The following is a 14,680-nucleotide window of genomic DNA, read 5'->3' as shown; positions in this document are numbered from 1 at the left end:
TTTAGACAGCATATATTTTATTACAAATATGTATTTTTAATAACTGACTTCAGTGAATAGAACGCATACTTACTACACAGCTCTGTAACTGAATTAAAAACTGTGCAACCAGAGAAGTTTTTACAATACTTAGGATTTATGTGCAGAGGAAATATCACTGTATTAATATGTGGATTTCTGTTTACAGCTATAGATGGCTCAGGGAAGGGAAAGGTTTTATTAAGACATATATGAAGAAGCTGATATGGAGCACAGCCCATGAGCTTTTAGAATTGTTTGCGGATAGCACTTTCTTTGGGAAGTGTTAGAAATGTTTCATCCTGAGAGACGCAGCAACAGAGACACACTAAAAGCTTCTTTCTTTGACCTTGGGCTCAGAGTTATGACAGTATGGCAACCATATTCTCTTTCAGAAAATTGCCTGCTACCTTCCTCTGATGAGTGCATTGGCTGGTAAAGTGGACATTGCATGTTCATTAGACTATTTTGGACCTTTTCTAGTAGAGGTATTGCATACGATTAATGGTTCAGAGAATGAGAGCTCTGCATGACTCAACAGCTTCCTGTCTGTCCCACCATAAAGTATTCATCTTGGTGAGGGGGTACAGTACTGAGGAAATAGTTTGGCTGTAGGTAGAGGGGGTACAGTACTGAGGAAATTGTTTGGCTGTAGGTATTTCATGAACTTGACTTGAAGTACAAAGTGTAAGAGCAAATATTATGCACTGTGGTAACAGTAAAAGGTCAAATTAAGGGAAAGGGAGAATTTGGGATATCTTGAACAAAATAATGTTATTGGAGCAGACTGCCTTCTTCAGGGTTTTTGCAAGAAGACGCAACCCAACTTTTTGATCTAAAGGTACTTTGCTCCCTCAGGAAGGGAAGAATTGAGATAGGTGAGTCTTGTCAGCACAATACCTCGCAGCGGTTTAATCACTTAAGTGCTGACAAAGTTTGGGAACCCTGCAGGTTAGAAGATAGAAAGCAGGTAAAATTTTTGATGGACCCTGTCCTCATGGAATTTGGTCGTTTGTCTTTGCAGGGTGCCATGTCACCTCTGTATCAACTGGCATTTTAACAGCTATACCCCATTCAACCACCTCAATTCCCTCTTCTGCTAGGTCATCTGGTATGACCTCCCTCTGCTGTCACGCTTGCCCTTTGATTCTCTCTCTTTTCCTTTGCCTTTTCCTTACCTTAGAGACACCTTTGAGAAATCCTGCAGTTTGTCCCAGAGGCTTCCCCTTCCTGCAGATAGGCCAGAAGTGTGGTATTCCTTTAACTCAGCAGGTCAGTATGTTCAAGGAACAGACACAAAGTTGTGTTTGTCAGTACAAGGCTCATGGAGAAGACACAGCCCAAGTGCTTCTTCATTGTGCCTTTGCCATCTTCTTCACTGTGATCTATAGAAGACTTGAGATAGTGCTTGATAAACCTACTATCAAAAGATGCTCTAAGACACATACTGAAAAAATCACATTTTTTTCTGAAGTGATTTTCTTTGTGATCAAAATCCAATGAGTGCAGTGTAGGAAACAAATCTTCAGCTATGCAGTGCTCTGCTCTAGAATGTTTCTGTGATAGGGATTATGGTGTGCTGGCCTATGAAAGCCAGGTATGCAACACAGCAAGAGAAGCAATGGTCAGGTTAGAAAGCTAACACAGAGAAGATGCAGTGCTACACGAATCTATTTGATTGATTCCAGGGAGTGAAGGGGGATTAAGGTGGGCTTTCCCTTTAGATATCAAACACTTCTAGATTTTGTGCATAACTATAAAACATATTTAATACATTTAATTAAGGAATTACCTTAATTCCTCGGTAGATATATTAGATATTTGAGCCAAATTGTGGCACCTTTTGTAAGGATGGGGTAAGTAGCATTTAGCAGGTCTCATGCTGAATATCCTGAAATCGTTATATCAAAACCAATAAAGCTTTAGCGTTTTGATGTGACAGGTCAGCTGAGCTGAATGGCACTAGACCTTTGCACTTGTTTCTCCAGCTCTGGCCAATATGGCCTTGTCCCTTGTTTTCCCAGATACTCACCACTTGAGCTGACTGGACTGCTATCCTTCCACAAGAGGCAGACCTTTTACCCCCCAGAAATGAAGGAGACACAGACACAAAGGAAACCAGACTGAGATATAGCAGGCTGGGCAAGGGGTCACATTCAGTCATTTTCACCAGTTTGCTAATCCTGATAGTCCAGTAAAAAAAAAAGCAAGCCCCCCGAGTGTAAGAAGGGACATCTAGTGTTTCCCTTAGGGAATGCTAAGGGAAATTTTCTACCTCTTTGGAGCTCTGAAATCAGCATACCAACTTCAGGCACAGAGTGGTTTTTACCATCTCTGAAGCACTGTTGACAGGGCAAGTGTTCTCAGGGGAAGGAGGCTGGCTGGTGGTGGAGCAAGAGGATGGGGTGCCATGTCCATTTCTGCTCAGTCTTGTCAGGCTTTAGCTATCTGGTTAACTCTGTCAGAATAAGTCATCAATCTTGTTTCCTTGGCACTTGTCATCTGTCATCAACCTCTCTTCTGCTGGCCATGCCTGAATGTGTGGGTCTGAATGAGTGTACCATGCCAACAATTCTGTCCAATTTCAGAGCTGGGAAACATGATGGGAGTCTTGCCAAGAGTGCTGTTTGCCTCAAGTGCTGTTGTTGCCCACTTTCAAATCCTTGATCTTTATACAATGCCGTAATGCCACATCTGCAGCTTTACACAAGCGTTACAGTATCACCAAGCTTATCAGCTTTTGCCCTGATACAGGCCTGTCTGCATCACCACTTTGCCCCACAGGCAGGCACCAGTTGCAGTATGATGACCAGAACTAGCTGAAAAAGTTAGATGTATTTGCCAGGGTGTGTTTGTACTGTCCTAGACTGTGGGAGTGCAGCAAGGCAAAAACTTGGCTGTACCAAAACATTAAGGTGGAACAGTAACATCTTCTCACTTTGACCGTAGGAGCAGTATCATTCTTCACATTTCTCTGCACACCCTTCCCATTCTTCCAATGGAACACAGCAGCAACAAGCACTGCCATACCCTGAAGCAAGAGGTATCTGCAGAAGAGCAGATCTTTACAAAATAGCTAGCCAGAAGTTGACTACACTACTGTGATTGCACCTATGGATGGAGCAGGTTTGTATCTGAGGCAAGAGATCACCTTGGGCAGCAGGGGGACTCCAGTCCTGGATACTTAGGGGCATAATCAGAGAAGAGTTTGTAGCTAGCTCCCTCTGTCTTTCATAGGAGTCAGAGAACTACATCAGGACTCTTCCCAGAGCCATTGTGATATGGGAAAGCTCATCTACCATTCATCAAGACTCTGACAACTTTGCACTGCCTTTCCTCAGGAGTTCTCCTTAGATCTCCTCTATGCATCACTTTATGCAAATGGAGAGTCTTTGTTTGCTTCTGAATACCCAGATGTGCAGACAATTTTTCCTAGTTTGGGGGTGAGGAGATCAAGGCATCTTTCTTAAGCATTTTGGCATGTATGCCTGGAAATTGAATCCAGTCCCTTTTACAGTTAATCATTGCTTGGCAAAATGGTTTACATAAAAAGTTGGTTGGTGATGCAGAACTTGCTATTGCAGTCACAGATTTATACCAGTGGTGAGAAGCACATAATAATGCTATTTTTGCAAACTAGATTGTTAGTTTTGAATTTTCGGAGCTTTTGCTTATGTTGGTTTTTTGCCTGCACTCTTGAAAGGCTCATCATGTAGGTTCAAAGACAGAAAGCCACATGCAGACTCTGCTTTTGTTTTAGGCTTCTAGTGAAAGAAAAGTTTATGCTAAGTGGTTACAATATTGTAACAGCGACTTGTGCTTTTCATGTATTTGAAGCAACTGAAGCAAGGAAATAGATTTCTGACTAAGAGATAAAATGATATGGTGCATCCTATTTCTCTCTTCCTCTCCTAGTCTAGCATCATCTGCTAATGTTATTCATGTTCTTGTAACATTTGAGGACAGATACAGTTAGCGAGGGGTAGCGAGCAATGTTGGCTTTAATCTTTGTTCTAGTCTTTGTCTTATAATGCTATTCTGTGCAACTCTTGGGAGAAATGTGCTCCCAGAAAATTCACTATAGGTCATTTGAGCAATCTTATTTGAGATTCTCATTTTTTTTACCAACACTTAGAATGACAAGATGGATTTCCACAGTTCACCAGTGAAGTATGGTATCAGAGTGACCTTTCATCTCTGAAAGCTCAGAAGTGCTGATATATATATTAACACAGAGGGAATATATGTATATAAATATTGGAGAGAACTCCAATCTGCTAAGCAACTTCTGACCCACTACTGAAAGGAGAAAGTGGCACCCCTTGTACCCATCTACTAGTTGCTCCCCAATAGGTACTCCAGCTAGGAAAGGGAGATGCTCCTCATCTCATTTTACTCCAGAATTAACTGATCAGGGAAAGGAAAACAGCCATGCCTGCCTTCCTTTGCATTGCTTTTTCTGAGAAATCATCATCTGTGATGGGGAGACAGATGTTGCAGGCACATAACTATCAAAACCTCAAAGACAGAAGAAGGAATGTGCTACAGATCTGAAAAGAGCAGTTCATGATTATGTCATTTCATGCCATGCTTATTTTGTTCAGCCATGAATGTCAGTTAAGAGACAGTTTCATTCCATACCTGAACTTCCTCTGCTGCAGACAAAAGTGTGCAACTGCCTTCCAAGGTCCTGGACCATAACATGTATCACTTACTTCTGCTTGCAGAAGGTTCTTACATTTCATCGTCTTCCTTCTTTCCTGGGTGGCCACAGATAAGAAGGAATAAAGCAGCAAAAGCTTGGAGAAGAGTCAGGGAAGGTGGCCTGGGAAGAAAGCAATCAAAGCTGTTTAGAAGATGAGTGATCAGAGCCGTTTTCTTTAAGGCCATCCTATATCACTGTATCCTCCTGATGAATCCTCCCACTCACTACAGGTGAGGTGTGGAGTCTAATGAGATTATCCTCTCCAGGTCACATCCCTGCACTGAGACATTACCAGTTGTATGCAGACCACAGGCAGATGACAGACTGACGTTGAACTGAAGAATGAATAGTTCCAGTGAGATTCCAGAAATTCCTTTGGTATCCTATTCAAGTGCTTCAATAGCCTATTAAATATTTTACCAAGATTATTATTTTCTGCAAAGCAAGTTCATTTACTCTTGTCCTTTTCCCAGCTGAGGCTAGTAATGGGTAATCACCATTCCATCCTAACATGTAGGATTTAATGTTTCTTCTAAAAAAGAGGGGACAGCAGAAAAAAGCCAGTCTCCTCCTGTCTTTTGCCAGACATCATTATTTCTAAAACTCTGATCACTCTTGTTGCCCTACTTGGGTTCACTTTTGGGGGTCTTTTTTACATGCAGTATTGTGTTTAGAACTAGGCACCACTTCAGTTCACTAGCAGTCTCTTAACTTTAATAAAGGGCTATAAAGTTATCCAGTGGATACTTTGCAGACTTCCAAAACATCCCTTTCTGCTACACTCAAATCCTTGGAGAGAAGGCAAAGTACATGGTTGTCCCAAGCCAGAACTCAACTTTGCATGTCATTTTCCTCCCTTCAAGAAATTCAGAATAACCTAACCATGATTTTTTCTCCCATGAAAAGACTCTTCAGGGTAAGATATATCATCCTCCTTTGAATTAGACAGCCCCAATCTGCTCACTGCTCTGTGTTAATTCCTGTTGATTCATTGTATCTGGGTCTAGTACACCAAAGAGTGACAAGATTAATTAAAACAGCCTGACAAAGCTGTCTAGGGTAGGGGAGCTGCACTAGAATATCCTGAGCCATGTTTCAGTGAAGAGCTCTGTAGATTGTGTAAGCCATCATGGTCGGGAATTTTTCTTGCCTTGAGAGTGCCAGCCTTGTGCAATAGCAATCCCCATAGCTTTAAGGATGACAAGTCTCAGCAGGAAGAAAAAATGAAGCAATGGTGATTTCTGGTGGTGTTCTGTAGCAACTTGGAAGTTTTCCACCTTCAAGACTTCATTTCCCAGTTTGGAGAAAGACTGTGGCTGTAACTGGCACTTCTCACTGCTGCCATCTGGTAATCTTACCTCCACTAAGGATGTCTGGGAGAGGGAAAGCAGGAAAGGGACCATTCACTGTGCATTGCAGAAGGTGAAGCTTTAAGGCTTCTAATGTATTCTCATCCCCTATCTTCAGACTGTAGCTACACAATGAGATCTGTCTCTGGGCACACTGCAGAGATAGCATTAACCAGCTATTGAAACCTGCAGACTTCTACCAGCATCTCTAAGAGTGTCGTGCTTCTCAGCTGAACTAACTTCTTCAGGTGTTTTGGTGTTTTTCCTCTATAGCATTTTTCCCAGCCTCTTCACAAATGCTTGTGTCATGTAGAAACTGATGTCTTAAGTAGCAAAGAGCTCGTTCCCTTTCCAGTAGACAACTTCTCTCTTGTGATTGGTTCTGGAGTAAGATGGACAGATAGCTCTGATCTTTGCTTAGGAAAAGGAGTGGACTGTTCCTCTGTCAGTTCCAGCGCAGGTCTCCTCCCACTGCACAGAGACCAAAACATGAGGAATGATCCCAAGTAGTCCCTCTGGCATGCCAGCTAGAATATTGTCATTTATGAGTCACCACTGGGGCTTTGACTGCTCTCTTCACATGCCTCTTATCCACTAGTCCTACCCTGACAGACAGTGTGGGAAGAATGTGAGTGGTGTCATTCCAGAAGTCATCCCCTGCTCTCAAAGGAGAGGCTTTGAGGCACAACTGTGTGGCTGTTCACTGGGTTTCCTTAGTCCCACTCTTCAGGCTTGTCTCCCAGGGCAGAGACTTTTCCTGCTATGCAGGAAGACCAAGGCATCTGCCACAAGTCGTTTGTCAGCAGAACTTTTATGCACCAAATATTTCCTTGTTTACAGCTTTTTTTGTCAGCCCAAATACAACCAATGTTTTTCAGACTCTTAAAATATTCAGTAATAGCAGCAGCACTGAAATTCCCAGGAATGTTTCTTTTGGAAAAATAGAGGTGATAGCAAAGGTATTTTTCTATTTTGCTTTTTCCACTACTTTCTTTTACTAGCAATTGGAAGGAGTTTCTTTTGTCAAAATGATTGTACCCCTAGAAAGGCAAAGCTTTTATCTGCTTTAAGAAGGTGAAAGAGTGCCAAAATAAAACTCCAAACAATCTGGATATCTGTGTTTACAAACGTGACTTGCAGAATGGAATAACTACACCTGGCACCTGATATATTGATTACACATTTTGATATGATGCATTAATTTCTTAATACACTGACTTATAGTGGCTTACAAGTTTCACTATTGTGTTCAGTTTCTGCATCAGTTCTTTATTCTTTTCCAGTATAGCATTTGAGTTAAAGACAAATATTTTTAAAGCACAAACGAATCATCATTGACATCACATCGTTCATTGATTTTGATCTTATCTAATAGCCATTCACACATGTTCTGTGAACTTAGTTCTGAAGTTAGCTTCTCTAGCTTTTAAATTCAGTGTTTCTTTGGTTATATTTATATAATACAAAGCATCTCATATGGCAAAGGAATGAAGACATATATGAAAAAAGGGGGATCTTATCAATGTATATAAATATCTCAAGTGAGGGTGCAAAGAACAGCCAGGCTCTTTTCAGCAGTGCCAAAGGATGGGACAAGAAGCAATGGGCACAACCTGAAACGCAGGAGGCCCCATCTGAACACCTGAAGCTGAACCCCATCTGAAAAAGGAAACACTTTTTTACTGTAAGGGTGACAGAGCACTGGCACAGGTTGTCCAGGGGTGTTGTGGAGTCGCCATCCTTGGAGATGCTTGGAAGCCACCTGGACATGGTCTTGACCAACCAGGTCTAGGTGACCCTACTTGAACAGGGGGCTTGGCCCAGATGACCTCCAGAGGTCCCCTCCCACCTCAACCCTTCTGTGATCTCTTGTGATCTGTGATTCTGCCGAAAAGACATGATAAAAATTCTTTTAAAATTAGAATACTCACTCTAAAATAATATTTGACATAAGTAAAATAAATAATATTTGACATAAGTCAAATATTTTTGTCACTACAATAGATTTTTTGCAGAATCATATTTTAAAAGCGTCTTTTTATTTCCATTAACTATAGCTTGGTATCCCCTTGTTTTGCTAAGGAACAATTAGGTACTAATTAATTTACTTTCAAAATACAGAATTTCTACCATTTTTTACCCACGTTGTCTGGTTCTTCCTCAGCCATCCAGAACTATGCTGCATGAGGGTCCTTTGATGAGTCAGCCTGCTTATTTTTTCTGTCCAAGTCAAAAGTCTATGCCTGGCTTTCTTAGTAGTCAGAAGGAATGAAGATAAAGAGAGAAAGATATGTAGGCTATTCCTGTGACAAGTGCGTCAGCCTTTCCATTAGTATGCTTCTCCTGTGGTTTTTGTGGTATCCAGTATGATACACACCATTCTCATTGCTGAGTGCATTCATTACATCTGATGCCTGATGTCCCTCTTGTTTACTTTGGTTTTTTAGTTGCACCATTGACACACTCCATAAACCTAAAAGCAAGGAATTTATCATGAAAACATAGGTATTACCAACAGTAATTGCCAACAGTAATGCTGTGTACAGTGGTCAAAGAGTCAAATATCCTCAGCGTTTTTTTTTGCAATAGCTTTGCTATGTATCAAAAAGAGTGGAGAAGAGAGTGGAGCCTGGTGGTACTCCAGAAATGTATCTTTCACAATCCTTCCTCCAAGAATCAACCCAAATCCACAGGACGAAGGAGGAGCCCTTCAGTTGTGGCTGTAGATTTGATACCTATGTGGATCTGACAAACCTCTCAGGGGCAGGAATTGCTGTCAGGCCTCTGGGACAGATATCCTCTGCAAAAAAAATGGTGTAAAGGAATGAAGTCCAGGGACAGCCATTTTGGGACAGTATATGGGGGATGCCAGTGGAGCAGTGAAGCTTATGGCGATATCTGGTGGAAGGGAGGAGAACTGGGACAATCCTGTGAAGTATGTTGTTTACATAGGTTTTGAAAATCCTGACCCCAGTTTTCTTGTGGAATGGGAAGTGCGTCCTGCTTAGACAACTGGTACGTTCTTTGGGTGAAGGTACTGATTCATGGCAAAAGAAGGAAGGCAGAGCAGAACTGGTTTAGACCTGCTTTTAGTGGTCATGGCTGTAACATTTCTAAGACAGAGCTGATCTGTCATTAGCAGTAGTTATTAAACAATAGAGACTGGGAGCTCAGATTCACAGATCCTGAGGGACCTCTGACTGTTTTCACAGGCTGTTTCCCACAGCTGTGGGTCTCAGGAAGATTTGTCATCTTGAGCACAATATCAGACTCACACCACCTCTGGATAGTGATGAGGGCCTGCATATGGACAAGTAAGCTTCCTGGACAGCAAGGGACTTGGGAGCAGGAGGGAGATACCTAAGGAGTTCTCCTGGTGTCAGCAGAGGCCCAATGGGACTGACACTGATTCAGAGCTAATGGGTTCTGTCTAAACAGATGTGACTGCTGCTGGGCATTTGCACCACATATACTGACCCCTGTGTTTCAGCAGCAGAGCATTTTTCTGAAGCTACTAAATGTCATGAGACAAAAGCTGACACAGGCTCTCTCCACATGTCTTACCTTCCTTATGGCCTCTACCAATTGCTGCACTGCCATAGTTCCATTACCCTGCTATCGTGGGAATCCCAAAGCAATTAATGTCCAGGGGGTGCTGCATGCTGTCTGCCTGGTTAAGCAGTGAGCTAATAAGCCTTCTGGGATTTCAGATTGCTAGGTATCGGTGCAAAACAGAAGCCCAGAAAGCACTGGAACTTTGCCAAAGGTAACAAGCCCAGATAGACTCAAGCTGATGATGTTCATCGGATTACTTCTGAAGAATAAGCTGAGAAAGTTGGGGCTGTTCAGCCTGGAGACCTCATAGCAGCCTTCCAGTATCTGAAGGGGGGCTATAGGGATGCTGGGGAGGGAGTCTTCATTAGGGATTGTAGTGATAGGACAAGGGGTAACAGGTTAAAACTTAAACAGAGGAAGTTTAGATTGGATATAAGGAAGAAATTCTTTACTGTTAGGGTGGTGAGGCACTGGAATGGGCTGCCCAGGGAAGTTGTGAATGCTTCATCCCTGGCAGTGCTTAAGGCCAGGCTGGAGAGAGCCTTGGGTGACATGGGCTAGTGTGAGGTGTCCCTGCCCATGGTAGGAGGTTGGAACTTGATGATCTTAAGGTCCTTTCCAACCCTAACTATTCTATGATTCTACTTAACATAGCCCAGAAACAGCCTGGCTATTCTGCTGACAAGGGTAGTGCAAAATTGGTGGAACACAGTAACTTACTGGCTAGCAGGAGTGCTCCAGACTTACCCAGACAGGCAGCAATCTTTAGTTACTTGTTTACATTCTGTTTCTTCAGTCATACAATAAATATCAATAAATATCAAGTAACTCTTCTGGAACTCGTGATAGAGCTCTGTCACATTCTTCAGCTTTGGCACAAATATGCTTTATTTATAAAAAAGAAAATGGGGGGAAGAGGGGAGGTTGAATCCAGAAAATATTTGTAGATGGTTCTTCCGTTAGAGTGAAGGAAACTGATAGTATCTGTAGATTTTACCTCATTGTAGTTTGCACAAGTTCCTGGATAGCAAAAGTACACAGGTTCCTCTTTTCTGCCCATTGCAGTCTTCTGATTTTCCCCAAAGTGACTAGCAGCAGAGAACAGTTTATTGTTCGTTTAGTTTACTGTACAATACATGGCTATTTCCTTTCTGAATAGACTCACTCATGTCTAGAATTTCCTTGTAATTTTTGTATATTACAAGTATACTGGCAAGTGAAAACATATTTCTGTGTTTAGCTTATGCTCTCTGTGGGTTTTGCCATGCCATTTCTAATGAGATCCTTGTGGCCAAAGGATGCAAAGGGGGGTCACTCGTGGTGGCCACCTGCAAGCGGGGAGACAAGTCCCTCTCAGACCTTCTCCCTCCAGCAGAAAGGCCATGTGGGCAGCTGATCGGAGTGGGGTGCACATCAGTTGATGTATTTAGTGATAGAGGGCCAAGGAAACGTGCCTGTCAGGCTTTGATGCTTGAGATGAAGGAGCCCATGGACATCTTTCTTTTGCTTATAGAGACTATCTGCGGACCCTGCTCACCATTCATTTATCTCCTAAGAAAACAGACTTGTGGTGCCCTTGGATCTGTAATGTCCCAAAAGAGTCAGGGAGGATGTGGAAGCAGAAAGGGGAGTGGGCTGCAGTGGCTGGGGCAGGCTGTGGTGGCTGCTCTACCAGCCAGTGCCGAGGCCACTGCCTGGAATGGGAACATTGCTGGAGCCTAAATACTAGATCCCAGCACACCAGTACACATCCAGGCCAGAATGATAAGCTGGAAGTGGGGTGCAGCTACTAACTGGGACAGGATGGTTATATTACCAACTGCATAGTGCTGAGCATCAAGATTGGGTCAGGATGACTGCCAGCCATGCGTGGCTATTTCTCCCATTAGTTAAGCAGGTTTTCCAAGTTTATATGTTGCTGTATTTTTTTCTCTTCCTTGGCCTCTCTCCTTGGGTCAGAAAATGTGTACATCTAGAGCCCTTTCGTTTAGCTCTAAGCTTGGGAGTGGGAAAAAGTTACTCATGGCTGAGCTCTCAGAGTATAATTCCATTTCTTGGGTCTCTGAACAGTGATTTAAGCTGGTGTCACTTAGAATATTCATGGCAAGAGCACCTAGAAGTTGAATAGGTAAAAACAATATGACAAGGTACAGGTATGCTTTCTTTGAAGACCAGAAACAAATGTGATTGGTACCAAGAAATGAGAACTTCAGTTCTTTTGTGTGTATTTTAGTGCTATCTGTGCTGATCAGCCTCCTCAGTCTTTGGTTGTCTTTGTTTTCATTTTCGCATGAACACAATGATGGTGCTTTTAGACCGAGGTATTTCAGGCACTATGTCTTACGCAATTTGCTCTTAAACAGCTGAGACATGGGTGCCTATCTGTCTATGACAAGGATTAGTTTATTGCTTATTTAATAGAGATCTTGAAAACTTGTTTATAAGTGTTTACATACAATTTTTTCAACAATTCGGATTGCCTAAGGCTACAGCATGTTCCCCCTGCTTATGTGCAGTGTGTAACCCCCATGTGGCCTCAGGCAAATGGAGTGGTTAAAAGATTTATGCACTGTGTGGATAAACAAAATCTGGGAGAATTTCCCCGAGGCTTTGCCTGGATTGGCAAAATGGTGTGATTTTAAAAATGATAATTAGTACCGGGCATTTCTCATACACGTTGGCTGGATGAGGAGAAACCTGTACGAGAGAACCAGGGATTTTAAAGAAAGCCCACTTAGGTACAGCATATGTTCACAGCTTGCCCTCTCTACTAACTTCTTATAAGGCAGCAACTACTATCAACCAACTGAATTATAACCATTTTCCTAGTGCAGACATAACCTAAGAAAACAAATAGCTTGAAGACTTCCAAGAATTTCCCCGACCAGGCAATGCAATGAGCACAGCAGACTGAAATGGAGATTTGGGGAATTTCTCTTTCCGGTGGAGGAAACAAAGAGGAGTCTGACAAAATCTCCTGTGGGTTTGGAACATGCCCTGACCCTCATCGAGGATTTCCTGGTACCAGTGGGAAAACTTCCACAGGCTGAAAAATGTGAGGATTTCAACTGCAACATGCTTCCCTTGCTCTGGATTTGTGTTAAACCTGCAAAAGTCTGGAATTTAGGCTGGTGGGGGAGTAGTCAAAGGATTTTGAAAGCCTTGCTCACTCTCACTTGGCTTAAGCCAAGCACAATGGGCTATATATAGGCCGTACGTAATGCTGATTTCTCCAGGAAAGTGATTGATTTTCCTTCAGTATAAACCAGGCCCCACTGGCTTAGGCCGAAACGAAATAAAGATGTTGGCTTGACTTCTAACACCCGCGAGGAAAGTAATTTTAAACAAGTACCGTTCTCTACACCAGGCCAGCGTTGCTCGGGGCCTCAGGCCACCATGGACACTCACAGGGGCCGGCCATCTTCCTCACACCTCAGCCGCAAGCCCCCGGCCCCTGAGGAGACAGCGCCTTGATCCTCAAGGGATCAACACCTCGGGCTCCACCCCACCATCCCGTCTCCGCTTTGAAGCCACCCGCCGCAGACAGCTCGGTGCCGGGGTGGTCCGGGGGGCTTCCCCAGCTCCCGGCGGCGGGGCGGGGAGGCGAGGCGGGCGCAACAGGCCGCTCGTACTGAGGTTACCCGCTGGGGACTTGCAGCCGCCCCGCTCTTCCCCGGAGACCGGCGAGCTCGGGGACCCTCCCGCTCCTCACGGAGGAGCAGCCCTCTCTTTGGGAAAGCGGCTGCTGGCTGGGGAGAGCCCCAGCGCCGACTGCCCCCGGCGGCCCCGGCCCGCGGCTCGCGGCTGCCGCCCGCTGGAGGGCGCGGGCAGGTCTCGGGGCGGCCCGAGGTGTCCCGTTGTCCTGCACGTCCCCCGGGGCCCGCGTTTCGCCCTCTGCCACCCGCTGCCTCTGAACGAGTCTGTAACTGAGTTATAGCACCGCCGAGAAGGGCAGCTGGTCTCGAAGCGAGAAGCAGCCCTAGCCACCAGCCGTAGTCACCTGTGGTGGTTCTTCTCCCAACAGCTGACCACTCATTACTGTTTGTACTGCTAAATCTCAGGCTTACTCTGCTAGAGCGCTTTTCTTCTCCATTAAAACACCCTTCTGCACCTTTGGTACTCCTAAGGGGAATTGTTATGCACTCAGATCATGCCTCTTTACCAAATTCTTTTTTATAGGCCAAAGACTGCTCCCATTAAGATGGCTGGTACAAGAAACCACTTTACGGCTCGTATCAGCGCTCTTACCTATTCAGTTTTAACATCGGTGTAAAGCATAGGCGTGAGGTCCAACTGTGTTTTGCTGTTGGATTCCCCAGGGCTACATGGGGAGGTATCACTTTCATCTCTTGCCACCATCCCTGTTTCACTTTAATCCTCTTTGCAGGTGCATGCCCTCAGGAGCCCATGCCCTGGTAATCCAGAAGCACCACTGCTGAGGGTGACTGCTCCTCCCTTTAGACCTCTTTGCTTCAGTTCCAAATACAGAAATTTGTGTTTGCATTGAGGTGTTTTTGTGAACTGCCCCATCCCATAGAATAAGCCAGGCCATGTCATGTCTCTGCCTTATCAGTACCCTTTTGGCAAACTTGGTACTAACTGTAAATGAGAGTGATGACTTGTACATTTCCTTCAAGATTATTCCTGCTACCAATACCTGTGTAACTTCTCTAGAGAAAGCTTTGGCCAACAACTGCTTCTCAAGCAGTTTTATGCCTGTCAGTTAAGCAGGTTTTAGGTCATTTAATTTGGACTGTTTAATTTTCATATATCATGTTAGACTGAAATGTTTATTGATGTGCATGTGCTTTTTATCAGTGAGTTACCTCTTTTATCATAATTCTTGTCATTTCTGGGCAGGAATCAGCTGTGGTAAAAGTGAAGTTGCAGACAGGAGCCTTCAGGTACACATCTTCCACTGTCCTGTGGTCCCATTCTGGAAGTCTTCAGGAAGATTAAATGATTTCAGGAGCATCCTGCTGGTCAAAAGCAACCATCTAGCAGAAAGGCTTTTTTAACTTGGTAGAACTATTCTTTCCTATTGAAAATGAGT

General features: G+C 43.8%; 1 long non-coding RNA gene across 1 annotated transcript; it reads right to left on the bottom strand.

The window, feature by feature from the left end:
- Positions 1–717: 717 nt before the first annotated feature.
- LOC134158718 (uncharacterized) lies at positions 718–13,186 on the bottom strand. The gene is made up of 6 exons (XR_009962878.1): positions 12,980–13,186; positions 10,625–10,715; positions 10,375–10,512; positions 8,450–8,545; positions 7,875–7,956; positions 718–1,413 (listed from the first exon to the last, which is right to left on the bottom strand). It is a non-coding gene; the product is annotated as an uncharacterized LOC134158718 (long non-coding RNA).
- Positions 13,187–14,680: the final 1,494 nt, after the last annotated feature.

Source organism: Pezoporus occidentalis, unplaced genomic scaffold (genome assembly GCF_034315485.1).
Source record: "Pezoporus occidentalis ecotype Australia unplaced genomic scaffold, CSIRO_AGI_Poc_V1 ctg132, whole genome shotgun sequence".
NCBI lineage: Eukaryota > Metazoa > Chordata > Aves > Psittaciformes > Psittacidae > Pezoporus > Pezoporus occidentalis.
The sequence above is the reverse complement of the archived record's forward strand: the minus strand, read 5'-3'. Positions and strand labels throughout refer to the sequence as shown.